This window comes from Pan paniscus, chromosome 7 (assembly GCF_029289425.2).
Source record: "Pan paniscus chromosome 7, NHGRI_mPanPan1-v2.0_pri, whole genome shotgun sequence".
In the NCBI taxonomy this organism is placed as follows: domain Eukaryota; kingdom Metazoa; phylum Chordata; class Mammalia; order Primates; family Hominidae; genus Pan; species Pan paniscus.
The window spans coordinates 159,868,562-159,887,024 of record NC_073256.2 but is presented as its reverse complement, the minus strand read 5'-3'; the positions used below and the strand labels follow the sequence as shown (position 1 = coordinate 159,887,024).

Genomic DNA, 18,463 nt, shown 5'->3' with positions numbered 1-18,463 from the left:
GGACAGGCAGGTAGGGCCACCCACCCTCCTGTCACAGAGATGCCAACTTAGCCTCAGAGAGGTGCTGGCCCAAAGACCAACCGTGTGCCCCCAGGGCCCGGTGGTCCGGGGTGGGGTGTCGGCTTTGCAAGCCTCCTTCCCCGCCTTGCACCCAGGCCAGTGCCCAGCCAGCGCCATCTTCTCAGCCTCCTGGCCGCTCCTCTGCGTTTCTTACTTCAAAGACCCCTCAACCACATGTCTCAGTCAAGAGTCAGCACCCCCAAAACTGGCCCACAGCTGAGTGAGGAGTGGGGGACAGGCACCAGGACACAGGTTCTGTCTCATCTCAAGGTCCACCCCAGTCTCTGAGCTCCCAGTAATCCCTGGGTCCTCCTGACCTCAGCTGCGCTGGGCCGGGACAGCTCAGTTGCCTGGTGGGCTGCAGGGGACCAGCCTGCCGCATGCTCCTCTCCCAGGAAGGCAAGTGGTTGGGGGCCTGACAGCGAAGCTGCAGAGAGGACTTCTGTCGTGCCCTTCCCCTGACCAAGCCCCAGAGAGGGATGCCCGAGAGAACAGAATGCCACAAGCAGGAGGACAGCCATGGGGGCCAGTGAAGGGGACAGGAGCCTAAGGTGGGGGCCAAGGTGACAGCGATCATGCTGAGGGAGGTGGCTGTGAGGGGTGTCCAGGTGCTGCTGAGGCGAGTGGGAGTGATGGGGGGAAGGTGTTTGTTGGCTTTGGTGTTGGGGATGGAGGTGGGGTCAGATAGGAATGATGGTGCAGTGTGGTGCTGGCGGCAGGGTGCGGCTGAGGTAGCCTCGGGGGCAATGGTGGTGGGGGTGATGGGGTGGGGTGAGATGGTAGGGGGGCAGTGAGGGTGCTGGTGTCAAATATGAGGGTGCTGCGGCTGGCGATGAGCAGGACAGGGGACAGAAGGGGTGGGTGTGTGCATGTTTGTGTTTGTGAAACCCATGCAGGGAAGGAGGGAGGAGGGGCAGAGGTCCCCACCGGTCCCTCCAGGCAGGGTAGCCCCGAACAAGAGCCTGTAACGGGGTAGCAGAAGGCAAGAGGACCAGGGCTCTGTGGAGGAAGGAGGCTAGTCCTTTGGTACTGATCCTATTTTTTGTTGCTTCCTCAATTAACAGAAATGAGTTAGTATGAAAAAAGAAGAGAGGGAGGGTGGGGCAGGAGTGGAGATGTCCGGAGCCACCTCCTCAGTGGCATGTGCTTTGCGGGGGAAGGGGGATCCTCACCTTAACCCGGAGGAGTGGAGCACAGATGAGGAAAGGAGGCGCTGGGGCCTGATGAAGGTCACAGAGCAGAACGCAGGGCCAGCACCCCCTGGGTCCCACTGCCAGTCTCTGCCTGCGGTGGCCTCCCTGCCCCATCCCTGGACATGAACATCCAGGCTGTGTCTTCTGGATCGTGCGGTCTGTAGGTCTGAACCTCCGCTCCTTCCCCTCTGCGTGTGTAGACAGGCACACATCGCGGGGCGGGGGTGCCGTGTGCACCCGTGTGCACCTCACGGTGTGCTCGTGCTGACCCATGTCCTCGTGAGCCCACAATGGGACGCAGGTTTTCGGGCCGTGGCACCCTGGTGTTCCGTGTTTCTTGCCTTTGTGGGGACACGCGTGCCTGCTCTGGGTGTCTGCCTGCACCTCACACCGGGGTGTGTGTTGGTTTTGGGTGGCGTCGGGGCTGGCTGCGGCCCGCCCACTGTGATGAATGTGGCCTGTGTCTTGTGCAATGCAGCTGTGGGCGTGGCAGCGGCACTCAACAGGCTGTGCACTCAGCCTCCTGATGCGCCCTATGACCTGGCGGCCCACGGGGCGCCCCATCTCTTTGGCATCCCCATCAGGCCAAGCCACCAACCCTGTTCGAGACCCTCCTATGGCTCCTGACAGCAGCTCCCAGCACATGGGCCAAGACCTTCAGGGCTCAGGTCTGGTCCGGACCCCTCTGCAGCCCCTGTCCTGCCTCCCACCTTCCTCTCCAGCTCTGGTCTATTTCTCACACCCGCACAATGCCCTGCCCCAGGGCCTTTGCACTGCCGGCTCTTCCTTCTGCCCGGACCTCTGACCCCTTCATCACCCACCCACCTGCCCTTCTGTGGGACACCTCCTGGGTGAGCCCCACTTCTAGGCCTCTGTAGGTTGCCTTCTTGCACTCCCCAGAGCCTCCTTGGCAGAGCTGGTCAGGGGCTTTTTCCTGCATATTCCCGCAGCCTTAGTGCTTGGGGTGGGGGATTGCACAGGACCACGCCCTCCCCCTTGCCCCCTGCCCCCTGCCCTGCTCCCAGTTCGAGGGTGTTCACATGGGCACCCACGCGTCTAGTGAGTGCCACTTCCTCTGTGTGCACGCCGGCTGTCTACAGGGGGATCCCAGGCCTGTGCGTGTTTACCCAGAAGTCACAGCTCTGCCGATGGCGCAGCTGCAGCCAGGGAGGCCGGAGGCTACCAGAGGACAAAGGGAGGGCGTGGGCTCGCGGGGCCGGAGGGGTTAACAATACCCTCCTGGTTCGGGGTCTTTGCGGAGGGTCGGGTGTTGGAGTTTTCCTCCCAGGGGTCCATCCCGTGCACACAGAGCAGACCCGGGGGCAGCCCAGAGCCAGAGCCGACGGTAAAACGGGGTTTGACTAAATCCTGCCATCCGGGGCCACACCGGCGCGAGACCCGCCCCCGTCACGCACACACATGTGCAAGTCTGCATGCCTGCACACACGTGCCCCCAGCCTCCCGGACGGGCACGCACGTGCATGCGCGCCACACATGGACACCAGCACGCAAACGCGCGCTCACGCCAGCGCACCGCACACGGGGACCGGGCCGGGCCGGCGAGGGGGGCTCTGGCCGAGACCCGAGGCGCGTCACGGGACCCGGCGGCGGGAGCGGACGGCGAGCGAGCGAGCAAGCGGGCGGGCGGGCGGGAGGGAGGTGGCGGCCGGGGCTGCCCAAGATGGGGCCGGAGCCGCGGGCCAGGCGCGGAGGAGACGGAAGGGGCGGGCAGGGCCGCGCGGGCGCGGTGCGGGCGCCCTCTCCCGGCAGTCAGCGGCAGCGCGCCGGCCCTCCGCCCTCCGCCACTGCGGCCCCGCGCCGGCCGCCTGGGCCTGGAGCCCCGCGGCGTCCCCGGAGGACGGGCTCCGCGCCCCACGACCCACTCCCGGAGGCGGGGTCGGGCCGACCAGGGGCGGAGGACGCCGCAGGAGGCTGCTCGGACCCCGGGCGCTTGCTAGGCCCTCCCTGGGGCGCTTCATGCCAGGCCCCGCGGCTGTGTCCGCAAGCGCAGATGGTCTCGGGACCCGGGCCACCCTGACGCCGCAGACCCAGCACGCTGCGGACCGGGCACGTTGGATCTCGGGACAAGTGCGGAGGGTCGGGGGCTGGAAGGGATCCGAGAGCAGAGCTCGCGCCCCCATTTCACGGACGCGGCCACCGAGGTCCGAGAGGGGCCGGAGCCTGCGGGAGAGGGAAGGGCCTCCGAGGGCTCCACAACTTGGCTGCGCCCCCTCCCTAGCCCGGGATCCGGATGAGTGCTGCCTGAGGCCGAGGCGACGAATCGCCCTCTATCCGCCCCCGCGCGGGATCCCGGCAGGAACAAGCGCCCTTCCCTGGGATCGGAGGCGGCAAACCCCAGGCTCGAGCCCCCCAGCGCAGCGCCCACCCGCGGAGCCGCGCGCCTCTCTGGCGCATCCCTGGGCTTCGCGGCTCGGCCCTCAGCCGCCGGGTCTCCCGGGCCAGCCTTCTGCCCCCCAGATCGAGGCGCAACAAGTCTGAAAGCAGCGCCAAGGAGCAGCTAGCGAGCCAAAGGGAGGGCGTGGGGCGCCGGGCGCTCCGGGATCCCCGAACGCGCGCAACGTCCGCCTCCGGGGACCGGGCGCGGGCGGCAGGCGAGCGGGACTGACTCGGCGGGCTGCGCACACCCCCTTCCAAGGCCCCGACTGTGCGCGGACGGGGGCGCGCCCAGGAACCCCCGCCCCCTCCTTCGCCTGCTTGACCTTGCTGGGTACTCAAAGCCGGACTCGGCGGCACCCCGGCGTGCGGGCGCAGAGTTTCGCTGCCGCCCACGGGAGGGAGCGGCTCGACCTCCCTCGTTGCCTCCTCGGCAGCCGGGGTCGCAGACGAGTGGAAGGCATGAGGGTTCTAGGAGACGTGACAGTCGCCTCCCCAGACCCCACACACCGTATACCACCTCCCTCCCAGATAGAAAAGGGACCCAGCTCCCCTTTCCCCCGCCTCCGCCCGCGCGGCCTCTGCTGTTCCCCCGCGGCGGCTCTCGCTCCGAGGGGGCGTGTGTTTGTGTCTGTGGGGAGAGTACCGAGGGTCTCCGTGGGTTCCCAGGATGGAGCGGGAGAGCAGACCTCCCAGCTCCCTCCCCAACACAAACGACAAGCGGCTCCTCTGGGGCGGGAGTGCAGGCCCCCTGCCCGCCCACACGCCTTCCTGCCTTTCAACTACTCCGGAGTTGCAGCCCAGGAATCTGCGCCCCAGACCCGGAGAAAGAACGGGGAGGTCGCGGCGGGGACGGGTGCTGAAAGAGGGCTGGCTTAGGGCTCTTCGGGTCCCAGCCTGGGCGCCTGCGCTCCAAGAAACTTAGAAGCCCAAAATAAAAGTGGAAAGGGGTAAGGTGCCCAGCGGCCTGGGGCTGGGGTGCCAGATTAGGCGTTCTCTTCAGGCTGCCGGGGAGTGGCCAAGCAGGAGCCGCCGCGGCCAGGAGGAGGGACCCGGGCTCGGAGCCGCAGCCTCCGTCAAGCCCTCCCGGTCGCATCGCTTCGCGGTGATTCTCAGCTCCGCCGCCCCCTCCCGAGGCCGGAGGAGCTCTCTACCTCGCCCAGGGGGCCGCGGGGACCTACGGAGAGGTCTCCTGGCCGGGTCCAGAGCTCCCAGCCTCCCCAGGAGGGGGCGGGGGCCGTGCTCGTTCCTCGAGGCAGCTCCGCGCGGCTCCTAGCTAGCGCGGCGACGGTGGAGGGCCGGCGGCCTCTGCTCACCGGCGACGCGGACCCGGGAATGCTCGGCGCCCGGGAGTGCTCGGCGCTTGGAGCGGAGACGGCATAGGGCCGGCCCAAAGTTGAGAGTGGCTTATCCGCGCGGCCTGTCCGACCCAGTGGAAAGGTAGACAAGGAGGGAAGAGCGAGGGCGTTCGCGTGGGGGTGGGGGGCGCAAAAATAGCCCTCCGCCCGAAGTGGGGGAGAGTACCTCCAGGGAGTCTCCACTGCCAATGCCAGGTCTACAGGCGAGGGCTTCTACGAGCGAGGGCTTCGAGAAGGAGTCTGGGGTTTTCTCCTGCCTGCCCCGAGCTCTGTGCGTGGGGGGAGGACGTCTCGGGCCCTTACAATGTCTGTAGGGGGCTCTGGACGTGATTAGCAGGAGAGGGACACGCTCGGGGGCTCTCCGGAGCCTGCTGCGTCTATGTGTGGCTGTTGGGGGCCATGGGGGGCTCCCTTAGACCCCCGCCAGCGTCTGTGTGTGCTGGGGGTACAGCGGGAACGCCCTCCCCAGCCTGCCCTGTGCATGTGATGAGGAGGGGTGCCAGGCTGTCGTGTGTGGATGGGGAGGAGGCGAGCGGCGCCGAGGAGCCTCTCCTGCGTCCAGGGTCGCCCCCTCCTCAGCCTGCCCAATGCGGGCTCGCGGGGACCTGCCACATTCCATCGGCCACCGCTGGAGAAGGCAGGGGGCTGAGGGGGTAGGGGGTGGGGGTCCAAACTCCTGAGCTCTGAGCGCAAAACCTCGGAGCTGCGAAGCCCCAAACGGCGAAGTTAGGAAGTCTGGGCGCCCGCCCCTCCCCCGACCCCCTCCCACCCTCGCTGCGCCCCCACCCGCCGCGCCCCCAGCCCCCCGCCGGAGCCTTCCTTACCTTCCCCAGCAGCAGCGGCCCCGCCGGCGAGGACTCGATCCGGCGAGTTGCAAATCCCCGCGAGCGCCTCGCGTCGCCGGCGGCTGAGCCGGGCGCCGGACCGGAGGTGGGGGGGCTCCTCCAGCCGCCGCCGCCCCCGGCCCGCTCTGGGCCTCGCCGGGGCGCCCCCTGGAGAGCACCCGCCGGCGCACGCAGGCCCCCTCCCGTTCCCCCGCGCCTGCTGGAGCCCCCCGGGCGCCCGGAGGGTCCGGATGCCCGCGCTGCGGACGATGCTGGCGCGCGGGCCCGGGCCGGGCCAGGACGCGGCGCGGCCGCCTGTGCTCCCGGCTCGCCGGCTCCGCGCTCGCTCCGCCGGGGCCGCCGCCAACGCCGCGCCCGCCGCCGCCGCCTGCGCCCGCCGCTCCCTCTCCGGCCGCCGCCGCCGCTCCGCTCCTCTCGCCTGCCCGGCTCTTCTCGCCTTTTTTCCCCTTCCTGGCGGGGGGGGGGGGGGCGAGCCAAGCCGAGCCGGGGGCGGGGCGGCGCGGGGAGGAGGAGGAGGAGGCCGAGGACGAGGAGAAGGAGGAGGAGAGAGGCGAGAGCTGCTTCCCCCCACCCGGCTGCCGGCGCTCCCCAATCTCTCGCTCTCTGAAACTGGATCCCGAATCGGGAGCCAGAGACTGCATTACGGATTACATCAGGCTTTATAGAGCTTCCAGATCACACATTAGAGGGGGAGCGCTAGCGGGGGGCGGGGGCGTGGGGGGAGGGGAGCGAGATAAGGGGGGGCGGATAAAATGCACACACGCGCGCACACCTAGGAGAGCCCGGTGCCTGCCCCGCGCAGCAGAGAAGCCAAGAGTTGGGTTCCTGCTCTCGGCCTTCTCCAGGAGCAGGGGAGTGGCCCCACTGGCTGGCTGGATGATGGATGGTGGACGGCAGGACGGACACACAGATGAATGGAGGGAAGGAAGTGAGGGGTTGTGCCTAGGCAATGCAGGTGCGTGGGTGGATGGACGGTGGACGGATGGATGAGTTGGTGGGTGTAGATGGAAGTGGGGTGGACGGATGGATGGACGGATGACTGGAGAGCTGGCGGGGGGACGATGGGGATTGAGGGAAGAGATGGGTGAGGATGGATTGAGGGAAGAGATGGGTGAGGATGGACAGGATAGGTGGGTAAGTGGATGGGCAGCACCCAGTGGAGGTCGGCTTGGCCGAAGGCTGTGCAGGTGCAAGGACCAGGCATGGATGGGGGTGAGAGCGGGCTGAGTGGGGGATGGGCAGGAGAGAGAGTGGAGGCATAGACTCCTGACCCCATCCAAGAGGGTCAGAGAGTGGGGGCTGGGCGGGGACTGGGTAGGGCCAGTTGAACTGCTCGGGGGGGCTTGTCCAGTTCTTCCTCATGGACCCTGTGCTGAGAGATGTTGAGGGGAGTGGCTGGGGAAAGAGCCAGGAGATGGATTTGAAGGTGAGGTCGAACCCACCACTGACCCTGGGTGGCTGTCCCCAGGCACTTCCTCCCATTGTCACCATCCGTCCTCCTTTGACTTGATGACATGGGGGACCTCCCAGCCCCATATTCAGGTTTCGTTCTTCATCAGCTGATGGAGATGGCCCCTTCGGCTGCCTTGGATCATCCACGGCCCCTCTTCTGCTTCCAGGACCGCTGGACAGGTACCCAGAGGGAGCCTTCCCAGAAGGAAAGACCTTGGAGAAGTGACTGTGGGATCCTTCTCCACCAAGATGCTTCTGCCTCAACCCTTTTCTCCTAGCTCTCAACGTGTGGTCCACTCTGAGCGCAAGTCCCCTTGTGTGGATGTCCAGCACTCTGTACACTGAAGCATCTCAGCAGGTCACGCTGCTGCTGCTTCCCAGGCCCACCGTCGGCCTGGCTGCTTCTGTCAGCCCATCAGCCAGTCTCCACTGGGTACCACCACTGCCACCACCAACACGAATTCACAAGGACCACCACCACCCCTACCTGAATGTCAGCACCCACCCCACCCTGTCCTCCCATGGCCCTCAACGGCAGTCACCACCGTCAACACAGGTCACCAGGAGACGAGGGAACTCAAGTCCACCGAGCCCCTGGGCATGGCGCACAGCTCGCCGGACACTGTTGTGTCCATATCAGTCCCCTCCTCAAGGCTGATCTGTGGCCAAGGCTCCTAGGGGTGTCCACAGGGACTGCGAGAAGTTGCCCAGAGACACAGGCCACAGGGCAGCCAGGAAAGGGCGGGGGCAGTCCGCTTCCCGGTCCAACCTCTTGGGCAGTGTCACACCTCCTTCCTCCTGGGGAAAAGGCCTTCTTCTCCAAGGCTTTGACAGGATTGTTGACAAAAGGGCAGGGTGCCCGGGCTGCCTCTGAGGATCCCCTGCCGAGCGGCACCCCCTCCTCCCAGTCCTGGCGGCGATGCCCTGCTGTCTCCTCGCTGCACCAGCAGTCATGGCCACCAGGGGGCGGCTGATGTCAGGCCAGGAGGCCAGCAGCTCTGAGTCAGGACTCAGCCTTCCTCCTCGGAGCCCGGAGGGTGGCAGCGATCCCGTTGCCTCCGCTGGGGAATCCAGCCCCAGGTTCTCAGGGCCGGGGCCTTCTCCAATGCGGCCATCCAGGGTGAGGCGGTCTCCCGTCTGGGCCCAGCTTCTCGGCAGGGCCTTTCCTCTCCCAGCATGGGGCCTTCTCTGCTTCCCTCCCCAACTCGCCCCTTTTAGAAAATCGCCCTCTCAGCCCAGCTCCTGATCCAGGACTCAGAGGGTTCCACCTCCCACCCCCGGCCCAGCCCTCAGCCCCTCCCCAGGGAGGGAGAAGGTCAGGCGTAAGGAGTTCTGCCCGCCGAGACCAGCTCCCAGCAGGGCGCCCTGAAGCAGTCCCGCTCACCCCACCTCAGCCCCGTCTCCCTGTTGGCACGTGTGTGTCTGAATGGCTTTGAAGGTATCTTCCAGCCTAGACACTCCGGGATTCTAGAACCTAAACCGGCGACTGGCTTTCAGGAGGCTTGCCTCAGTGTGCACCCTGAACTCCCTTCCCCTCACCTGCTCACCCCCCTCCCTGCCTGCCACTGCACGTCTCACGCCCAGATCAGCTTCCTTTCAGGGTCCTGTCCACAGCCTGAAGAACCCAGGGTGGGCCCAGCACTGGGAGGCTAGAATTGACGGTCCCTGCTGGGGACCACACCCAGCTGGATGCTGGGCCCTAGAACCTCCTCGCGCAGCCCAGAGGGATTGTAACCCATGGTATCTTCTCAGTGTTCTCCATAGCCACAAAATGATCCCTGGCCACAGCCACTCAGCTGTGACCCTGCCCCCGACATTGGAATCAATGACCACTGACCTTGGTCACATGCTGAGCCCTGATCCTGGTCACACACTGAGCTTAGTCACATGCTGAGCCCTGATCCTGGTCGTACACTGAGCTTGGTCACATGCTGAGCCCTGATCCTGGTCGTACACTGAGCTTGGTCACATACTGAGCCCTGATCCTGGTCACACACTGCGTTTGGTCACACGCTGAGCCCTGATCCTGGTCACACACTGAGCTTGGTCACATGCTGAACCCTGATCCTGGTCACACACTGAGTTTGGTCACACGCTGAGCCCTGATCCTGGTCACACACTGAGCTTGGTCACATGCTGAACCCTGATCCTGGTCGTACACTGAGCTTAGTCACATGCTGAGCCCTGATCCTGGTCATACACTGAGCTTGGTCACATACTGAGCCCTGATCCTGGTCACACACTGAGCTTGGTCACACGCTGAACCCTGATCCTGGTCACACACTGAGCTTGGTCACACGCTGAGCCCTGATCCTGGTCACACACTGAGCTTGGTCACATGCTGAGCCCTGATCCTGGTCGTACACTGAGCTTAGTCACACGCTGAACCCTGATCCTGGTCATACACTGAGTTTGGTCACATGCTGAACCCTGATCCTGGTCACACACTGAGCTTGGTCACATGCTGAACCCTGATCCTGGTCACACACTGAGTTTGGTCACATGCTGAGCCCTGATCCTGGTCACACACTGAGCTTGGTCACATGCTGAACCCTGATCCTGGTCACACACTGAGCTTGGTCACATGCTGAGCCCTGATCCTGGTCACACACTGAGCTTAGTCACATGCTGAGCCCTGATCCTGGTCACACACTGAACTCAGTCACATGCTGAGCCCTGATCCTGGTCACACACTGAGCTTAGTCACACGCTGAACCCTGATCCTGGTCACACACTGAGCTTAGTCACATACTGAACCCTGATCCTGGTCATACACTGAGCTTGGTCACACGCTGAGCCCTGATCCTGGTCGTACACTGAGCTTGGTCACACACTGAGCCCTGATCCTGGTCACACACTGAGCTTGGTCACATGCTGAACCCTGATCCTGGTCACACACTGAGCTTGGTCACATGCTGAACCCTGATCCTGGTCATACACTGAGCTTGGTGACATGCTGAACCCTGATCCTGGTCATACACTGAGCTTGGTGACATGCTGAGCCCTGATCCTGGTCACACACTGAGCTTAGTCACATGCTGAGCCCTGATCCTGGTCATACACTGAGCTTGGTGACATGCTGAGCCCTGATCCTGGTCGTACACTGAGCTTGGTCACACGCTGAGCCCTGATCCTGGTCACACACTGAGCTTGGTCACATGCTGAACCCTGATCCTGGTCATACACTGAGCTTGGTGACATGCTGAACCCTGATCCTGGTCATACACTGAGCTTGGTGACATGCTGAGCCCTGATCCTGGTCACACACTGAGCTTAGTCACATGCTGAGCCCTGATCCTGGTCATACACTGAGCTTGGTGACATGCTGAGCCCTGATCCTGGTTGTACACTGAGCTTGGTCACACGCTGAGCCCTGATCCTGGTCACACACTGAGCTTGGTCACATACTGAGCCCTGATCCTGGTCACACACTGAGCTTAGTCACATGCTGAGCCCTGATCCTGGTCATACACTGAGCTTGGTGACATGCTGAGCCCTGATCCTGGTTGTACACTGAGCTTGGTCACATGCTGAGCCCTGATCCTGGTCACACACTGAGCTCTGGTCACACGCCGAGCCCTGATCCTGGTCGTACACTGAGCTTGGTCACATGCTGAGCCCTGATCCTGGTCACACACTGAGCTCTGGCCACACACGAGCTTCCATCCTGGTACAGACTGAGCCCTGATCTCATGGCCGCTTTACACATCCAGAGCTTTGGTCCCAAGGCTAAGTGTAGACTAAGGCGTCCCTGATTGATGGGAAACAGAAAGGGGGGTATGAGGCCTCAGAGTGGGGCAGCAGGAAGTGTGCCTCAAAGTCCTGTATTTCCAGCCATTTTCACATAGGACTGTCCCATCCTCAGGGAGGGGGGTGTGTGTTTGAGGCCATAGGGGAGCCAGGGCAGTCTACAACCCAGCTCCATGACTCCCGTTTCATGGTCCCCCAGAGCTGTCTGCAGGGACCCCCAGGGCAGAATGAGGGCACTTTGTGTCAGCCAGTGCTTCCTAGGGCTGAGGTCGCATGGGGGCGCAGGAGGAAGGGGACCCCTGGTCCTCTCGAGGTACTCAATGGACTTTGCCAGCCACAGGCTGAAGGGCCTCTGTGTGGGGGTGACCAGAATGGCGAGTACTTAGGGGATTCACATGCAGAGGAGTTAACTGTGGACGCAGCAAGTCTAGGTTAGCCTCCCAGTCAGGACCCTTGGAGCCCCTGCCTACCACCATACAGGACCCTGAGGCCTTGCCCTTGCCCAGCCTGTCCTGGTGCATCCTGGCCCCCCTCCCACCCCCAGCTCAGCCTGAAGGTGCCCCAAACTGTGCAGATGTTGAGGAAGGATGGGAAAAGAAGAGACTGTCGGAGAGCAAGTGATAGTGAGGGCAGAGGCTCCTGTTAACAAGGTTCTAACAGTGTGGTGCACCCGGCCTCCTTTTCCAGGAAGCCTCGCCTGGTCTTCTGGTTGGCAGGCATGGCCCCTTCCTGTGTCCCAGGCACATTGCAGGTCTTCTGTCTCAGCACACCCATCAGCCAGCAAAGGCAAACATGGCCAGGACCCTCCCTGGTTCCTGTGCCCAGAGGCCCCATCTGCTGCCTGGATTCAGAGGAGGAAAGCAGCCAGTCCCTCCACCCAGGGCTCTGCATCCCAAGATGGGGGACAGAGACAAGGCACAACCTGGCTCCCGGGCAGATGCACAGCCAGCTTCAATTCTGTGACATTCTGCAGTCCCTCTGTGGCTCTCAGCCTGCACCCAGGCCAGGCAGCGTGGGGACTCATGGAGGTGACTCCGGCGTACTCTGCTCTCCAGCCATCCCAGTTCAGGGCCTGAGTCATGGGGAGGAGTTGCGAGGAGGTGGCCTCCTGGCTGCCACCAACCCAGGTTTCCAGGAAGACAGAGAGGACCCAGGGAGGCTGCCTTTCCCTTCCCCCATCCCCCATCCCCTTCCTCTCTTCCTCCCTGGCCTCCCCTCGCCTCTGTCCCGGACAGCCCACCCCTGGACTGGGGCCAGCAAAGGTCAGAGAAGGCCCAACCCTTAGGCCCAGGCATCCGAGTCCAGAGCCAATCTCTGGATGCCTCTGTCCATGGAACTGCCTGTGATGGTGGCAGCGTTCTGTGTCTGTGCCGTCCAGCATGGCCACCACTGGCCTTAGTGGCTACCAAGGGCATGAAGTGTGGCTTGTGGCCTGGGGAACTGAATTTTTAATTTGACTGACTGTAATCCATTTCCAGTTAGATAGCTACATGTGGCTGGTGGCTACTGTATTGGAGAGTGGTCATCCCAGCCGGGTCCGCCTCCACCCAGGTCCTGAGGCTTCCTCCAAGGTGGGGTTCCCAGGCAGGGGGTGTGTGACACTCGTCACTGGCTGGACTCCAGCAAGTGCACCTCCTGTGGCTCCAGGTCATGCCACCCAGCACCCCTCCCCACACCAGGGACCCTGGGGCACCTTGGGAGGAATGGCTGGGTGCTGGCCCCTCCCTGCTCTGGCTGTGAACTTCAGACCAGTGGCTCACTCCGCCTGCACCTTCTCTGTTTTGCCTGTAAAGAGGAGGCAGCAACAGGACCTACCTAGGCAGTCTGTCTCATGATTAAATGAGCACCTGTTGTCCTGGTCTGGACCGTGGTCCTCGCTCTGCAGCCGGGGCCGCCTGCCCTCCGTGTGCACTTCCCCACCCAGGCCCACTCCCAGCTCTGGCTCTCCTGCCTGCACTCACTCAGCCCGGCCCTGCTTCCCTCCCTCTGGGTTGGCAGGCATGCTAGGCACAGGTGGAGGCTTGACCTCATACACCTGGTCCCCCTTCTGCTCCGCACCTTGAGCTCCCTACCCCCACCTGCCTCCAGTGCTGCAGAACTGCGATTTCCCAGGGACCCACTGTGCACTCCCTCATCCTAACCCCCCTACAGCCCTATGGGCCCACCTGGTACAACCCACCCCCGAGGGAAGCCTGTGCTAGCTGGCTGAGGGATGCCCCAGTCTGTGCTCCCCTGGAAGGGCAGGAATCCAGCGTCCCCACCAGACTCCAGCCTGTTCCAGCCCTCACCCCAGCACTCCTCCCTGCGCCTGCCCTTGGCCCTCCTGCTCCAGCCTCAGCCCAGGCACGTTTGGAAAAGTCTTCTCCAGGGCCTTACTCAGAAGAGGTGGGAACTCATGGGACATTGTTGCCCCAAATCTCGGGACAGCTGCCTCCTCTCACAGATTAAGGAAGCCACTCAGGAGATGCAGGCCTGGAAAGGCTGAGGTCCCTGCAGCCCACGCAGGGTGTGTGTTTCCTGTGGGGGCCCCGGGGGATGGGTGCCAGGGCAGGGCTTGCCTCTTGAGGGTTCCTGCAGGCTGGGACGGGGCAGAGGTAAGGCGGGGGTGGGTTGGGTTTAGTGGGAGCCAGCGTCCAGGCCTGCTTTGTACTCTGCCAAGCCCCGCCTGGGATGGTGGCTGCCCCACTGATGCTGGGCAGGGCCATTTCCCTGTGCTCTCTGGGAAAGGCGCAGAGAGGTGCAGGCACTGGCCAAGGCCATGTGGCAGGCAGGTCTTGGTCTTGGGTGCCCGGACCCGGCACAGGCAGCTGGGGAGGGAAGGAAGGAAAGGCATCTCCCCAGCACGTGGTGGGGGCACTCAAGGCCAAGCGTGCTGGGGACTTCCCTTGCCCTGTCCTCTCTGCCCCTGGAAAGTCTGCGAGGCCCAGGCCCACTCCGGGCAAGGACCCTTGGCTATGGGGCAAGGTGATGCCCAGGTTCCTCCTGGCCCTGGCGCTGATGCTGATCCCTCAGCCTTCTCCCAAGGCCAAGGCTGAGCTTATGTAACCCAAGTGGCCTGGCCCACTCCGCAGGTGCCCTTCTCTGCCAGCCCTGCCCTCTCTGGGAGAGGAGGAGGAGGCAGGGCCGGGGGTATTTTTGGGCTATTTTCAACCACTCATTTTCACAGCTCTCCTTGTGAGAACCAGGCATGATTGGCGGGTTTTCCTAACACCCTTGTGGGGACTGTGCAGAGATGCAGGTCAGGGAGAGGCGAGGTGGCACCAGCTGGGCAGCTGCTAGGGCTACAGGGCTCCTGAGTCAGGGTTCCCTTGGGGTCTTCAAGACCCCTTCAAATGGTAAACCTGGGTGTGCATTCTCCTGACGTTTCCTCAGCAGCTGTGCTGACCAAACTGACTTTGCTCCCTGTCTCCATCTGTCCTCATGGCCATTACCAGAAGTGGCCAGGCATGGTCCCATTCCATGGAAGAACCGTGGCTCAGAGGGGTCATGTGTCTTGCTCAAGGTCACGCATGACCAGGGACCAGGATTGACACCAACGTTTGCACTCTGACCACAGCAGGGCCCGAGTTGTGGACTTGTTCTTGGAGGAGAGTCTTCAAGATTGACCGGGCAGAAAGGGAAGAAGAGGAGGAGTGTTGCCTGGGGAATGTAACCTCCTGGGCCAGGAACAGCACAAAACACTCCAGAGCCTGTTTCCAGTCCCCACAACCTCCTGGCTGAGGCCTGACCCTGTTCCTAGAAACCTCTGATCTCTCATCACCATCTGAGCCCTGGTCCTGGGCACATATTGATCCTGATCCCTGATCACTGACTGAGCTCTGACTCTGGGCACATACTGGTCCTGATCCCTGATCACTGACTGAGCCCTGACTCTGGGCACATACTGGTCCTGATCCCTGATCCCAGACTGAGCCCTGATCCCTAATCACTGACTGAGCCCTGACTCTGGGCACATACTGGTCCCAATCCCTGATCACAGACTGGGCCCTGAGCCTCTGGATATGCTGGTCAAACCCTGAGGATGGGCATCAACTGCCACCATTCATCCAGTATTTATCATACCCCTCTTTTAGGCTTGGCACCCTGCCCACACCAGCCAATCCTTCACCCCATCCCCACAGCCCTTGCTCCAAAGCAGAGGCTGTGTGGACTTCGGGGCCTGTGCAGGCCACTGCCCCAGCTTCCCCTCCAGGCTCTCATCTGGACTTAGTAAGCCATAGGAATAGGGGATGCCAAGCCAGCTCTGGGAGCTCTCGGTGGAGGGAGATTAAGCGTTTAATAAACACTGCAGTGAAAATCAATGCAATCAGAGAGATCGAGGCACCAACAGGAGTGGGGGCTGGAGGTGGGGCTCACCAGCTCTGCACTCTCACCTGCTCACACTCAGTGCATGTCAGGCTCCAAGTGGTATGGACGGCAAGTCAGGGCAGGCTATGTTCTCTTCCAACCCGAGCTGTCTCAGGCCCACCACTCAACGGCGTGCACTCCCCCACAAAACATCCTGTGCCACGCTCAGCACAGAGACCCCGGGCATCCAAAGAAGGCCCTCGGCCCCTCTTGGGTATCCACACCCCAGGCCTTGATATCCAAGCCCCATCAGGGCTTCAGCGGTCACTGGGGGGGGGGGGGTGACCGGTCTGGGTACCCCAGGAGACAGCCCAGCCTGGGAGCTGGGTAGACAGAGGGCAGGAGGCACACAACCCTATGCCAGAGCATTTCAGAGGAAGGCCTCAGACCCACTGGGGGGCATGGAGTGACATTCTGGGGGTCCTCATAGCCCTGAAGCCTGAGAGTGACTCAGGGGAGGATGGAGCTGGGCCCGGGTCACATGACCAAAACCCCCTCCCCTAATGCCCTGAGCCTCCAAGGCAGTCCCCGACCCTGCTGGGCTGTAGCCCTCTCTTCCCATCCACTGTGCCAGCAGGGCCTCAGCAGAGGTGGTCCCATGTCCTCACTGGGTCCCCTCACTGTGTCAACAGTGGTGACACTTTGTGCCCCGTGTGTGTTGACAGCACCAACACCGGAGCTGTCATCTGTCCCTCTTACAGAAAGGAGAGCCGAGGCTGGCCCTCCCCAGCTGTAAGTGCCGGAGCCAGATGGTGAACTCTGCACCCACCCCCATCTGACCCCTGCCTCCCCACCTGCCACAGAGGGGCTCGCCGCCCCCATGCATACGTTCACTGGGGAGGTGGTGCCTGATGAGCCGCCCGTGGTGTAAGACCCACAGCTAATCCGTGTGCTTTGCAGAACCCTGGAAGCCTGGAGGTAGAGACGAGGGCCCCATCATGGAGGAAGCTGAGGCTCTGGGCAGTGAGGTGACCTCCCTGAAGGTACATAGCTACAAGTGGAGAATCCTAGACATAAGCCCAAGTCCCCAAGACCCCGTGAGCCCTGGGCATCCCTGCACCCTCTTCGGAAGGTCAGGGAGGAAAGGCTTCAGCTCAGAGGCCTGGGGTGCTTTTTTCCCTTCCCAAGAAACTCAGAGGGAGGCAGTCTCAGGAGGAGCTCGGCTCCTCTATATCATGGGGCCCCTGGGGCTCCCATCTGTCCTCCCCCTTTCCTCAGGTGGGTGCCACTGTGGGGGCAAAATGGCTGCCAATCTCCGGGCATCACATCTTCCCACGGCCACCTCTAGAACAGGGAGAGAAGAAAGGAGGGAAAGATCTTCCCATGGCCACCTCTAGAACAGGGAGGGAAGAAAGGAGGCGAAAGGCTTCCGCTTGCATGTCTCCCGCTTCTTGGGGTGGCTGGGATGAGCATTGGGCCAGCTAAGGGCAGGTGTGGGGACCCCACGAGAGGGGAGATTATGGGTGAATTGTGCCCCTCAAAGATGCATATGTTGAAGTCCCAACCCCCTGTACCTAAGAACATGGCCCTATTTGGAAATAGAGTTGAGATGGGGTCACGCTGGAGTAGGGGAAGCCCCTAATGCAATGCGACCATCTTTTTTTTTTTTTTTTGAGACAGGGTCTCGTTCTAGTACCCTGGCTGGAGTACAGTGGCGCAATCTTGGCTCACTGCAGCCTTGACCTCTTGGGCTCAAGCTGTTTTCCTGCCTCAGCCCCTCAAGCAGCTGGGATCACAGGCATGTGCCACCATGCCTGGCTGATTTTTTGTATTTTTTGTAGAGAGGGGGTTTCGCCATGTTGGCCAGGCTGGTCTTAAACTCCTGGTCTCAAGCAATCTGCCTGCCTCAGCCTTCCAAAGGTCCAAGATTACAGGCCTGAGCCACTGCTCCCAGCCAACTGATGTCTTTATAAAAAGAACATCATGTGGAGAGACAGACACTCAGGGAGGCCACGTGGAGAGACACTCAGGGAGGCCACACAGAGTGACAGACACTCAGGGAAGCCACATAGAGACATAGACACTCAGGGAGGCCACGCAGAGAGACAGATGCTCAGGGAGGCCACACAGAGAGACAGATGCTCAGGGAGGCCTTGGGGAGACACAGACACTCAGAGACAGGTAACTCAGGGAGGCCATGTGGAGTGACAGACACTCAGGGAAGCCACGTGGAGAGACACTCAGGGAGGCCACACAGAGTGACAGACACCCAGGGAGGCCACATGGAGAGATATGTAATCGGGGGGCCACGTGGAGTGACAGACACTTAGGGAGGCCACACAGAGAGACAGACCCTCAGGGAGGCCACACGGAGGGACAGACACTCAGGGAAGCCACATGGAGAGACAGATGCTCAGGGAGGCCACATGGAGACAGACACTCAGAGACAGGTAACTCGGGGGGCCACGTGGAGAGACAGACACTCAGGGAAGCCACGTGGACACATAGACACTCAGGGAGGCCATGTGGAGAGACAGATGCTCAGTGAGTCCTCATGAAAAGACAGACACTCAGGGAGGCCACGTGGAGACACAGACAGTCGGAGACAGGTAACTCAGGGAGGCCACGTGGAGACAGACACTCAAGGAGGCCACGTGGAGACAGACACTCAAGGAGGCCACGTGGAGACAGACACTCAGGGAGGCCACGTGGAGACACAGACAGTCGGAGACAGGTAACTCAGGTGGGCCACGTGGAGACAGACACTCAGGGAGGCCACGTGGAGAGACAGATACTCAGAGACAGGTAACTCGGGGGGCCACGTGGAGAGACAGACACTCAGGGAAGCCACGTGGACACATAGACACTCAGGGAGGCCACTTGGAGAGACAGATGGTCAGTGAGTCCTCATGAAAAGACAGACACTCAGGGAGGCCACGTGGAGACACAGACAGTCAGAGACAGGTAACTCAGGGAGGCCACGTGGAGACAGACACTCAGGGAGGCCACGTGGAGACAGACACTCAGCGAGGCCACGTGGAGACAGACACTCAGGGAGGCCACGTGGAGACACAGACAGTCGGAGACAGGTAACTCAGGGAGGCCACATGGAGACAGACACTCA

At 62.5% G+C, this 18,463-nt stretch overlaps 1 protein-coding gene across 13 annotated transcripts in view; it reads right to left on the bottom strand.

Annotated features, from left to right (window-relative positions):
* The window catches only part of ADGRB1 (adhesion G protein-coupled receptor B1), a 97,121-nt gene extending 90,836 nt beyond the window's left edge, over positions 1 to 6,285 (bottom strand). For 4 of the 13 annotated variants that reach the window (XM_034966742.3, XM_055117033.2, XM_055117041.2 and 1 more), the window contains exon 1: positions 5,830 to 6,016. The gene's annotated coding sequence lies outside the window, so the exon portion shown is untranslated. Of the gene's footprint in view, positions 1 to 5,829 lie in introns of all 13 variants that reach the window. The other 9 variants (XM_055117036.2, XM_055117037.2, XM_055117034.2 and 6 more) reach the window with 6 other exon arrangements.
* Positions 6,286 to 18,463: the final 12,178 nt, after the last annotated feature.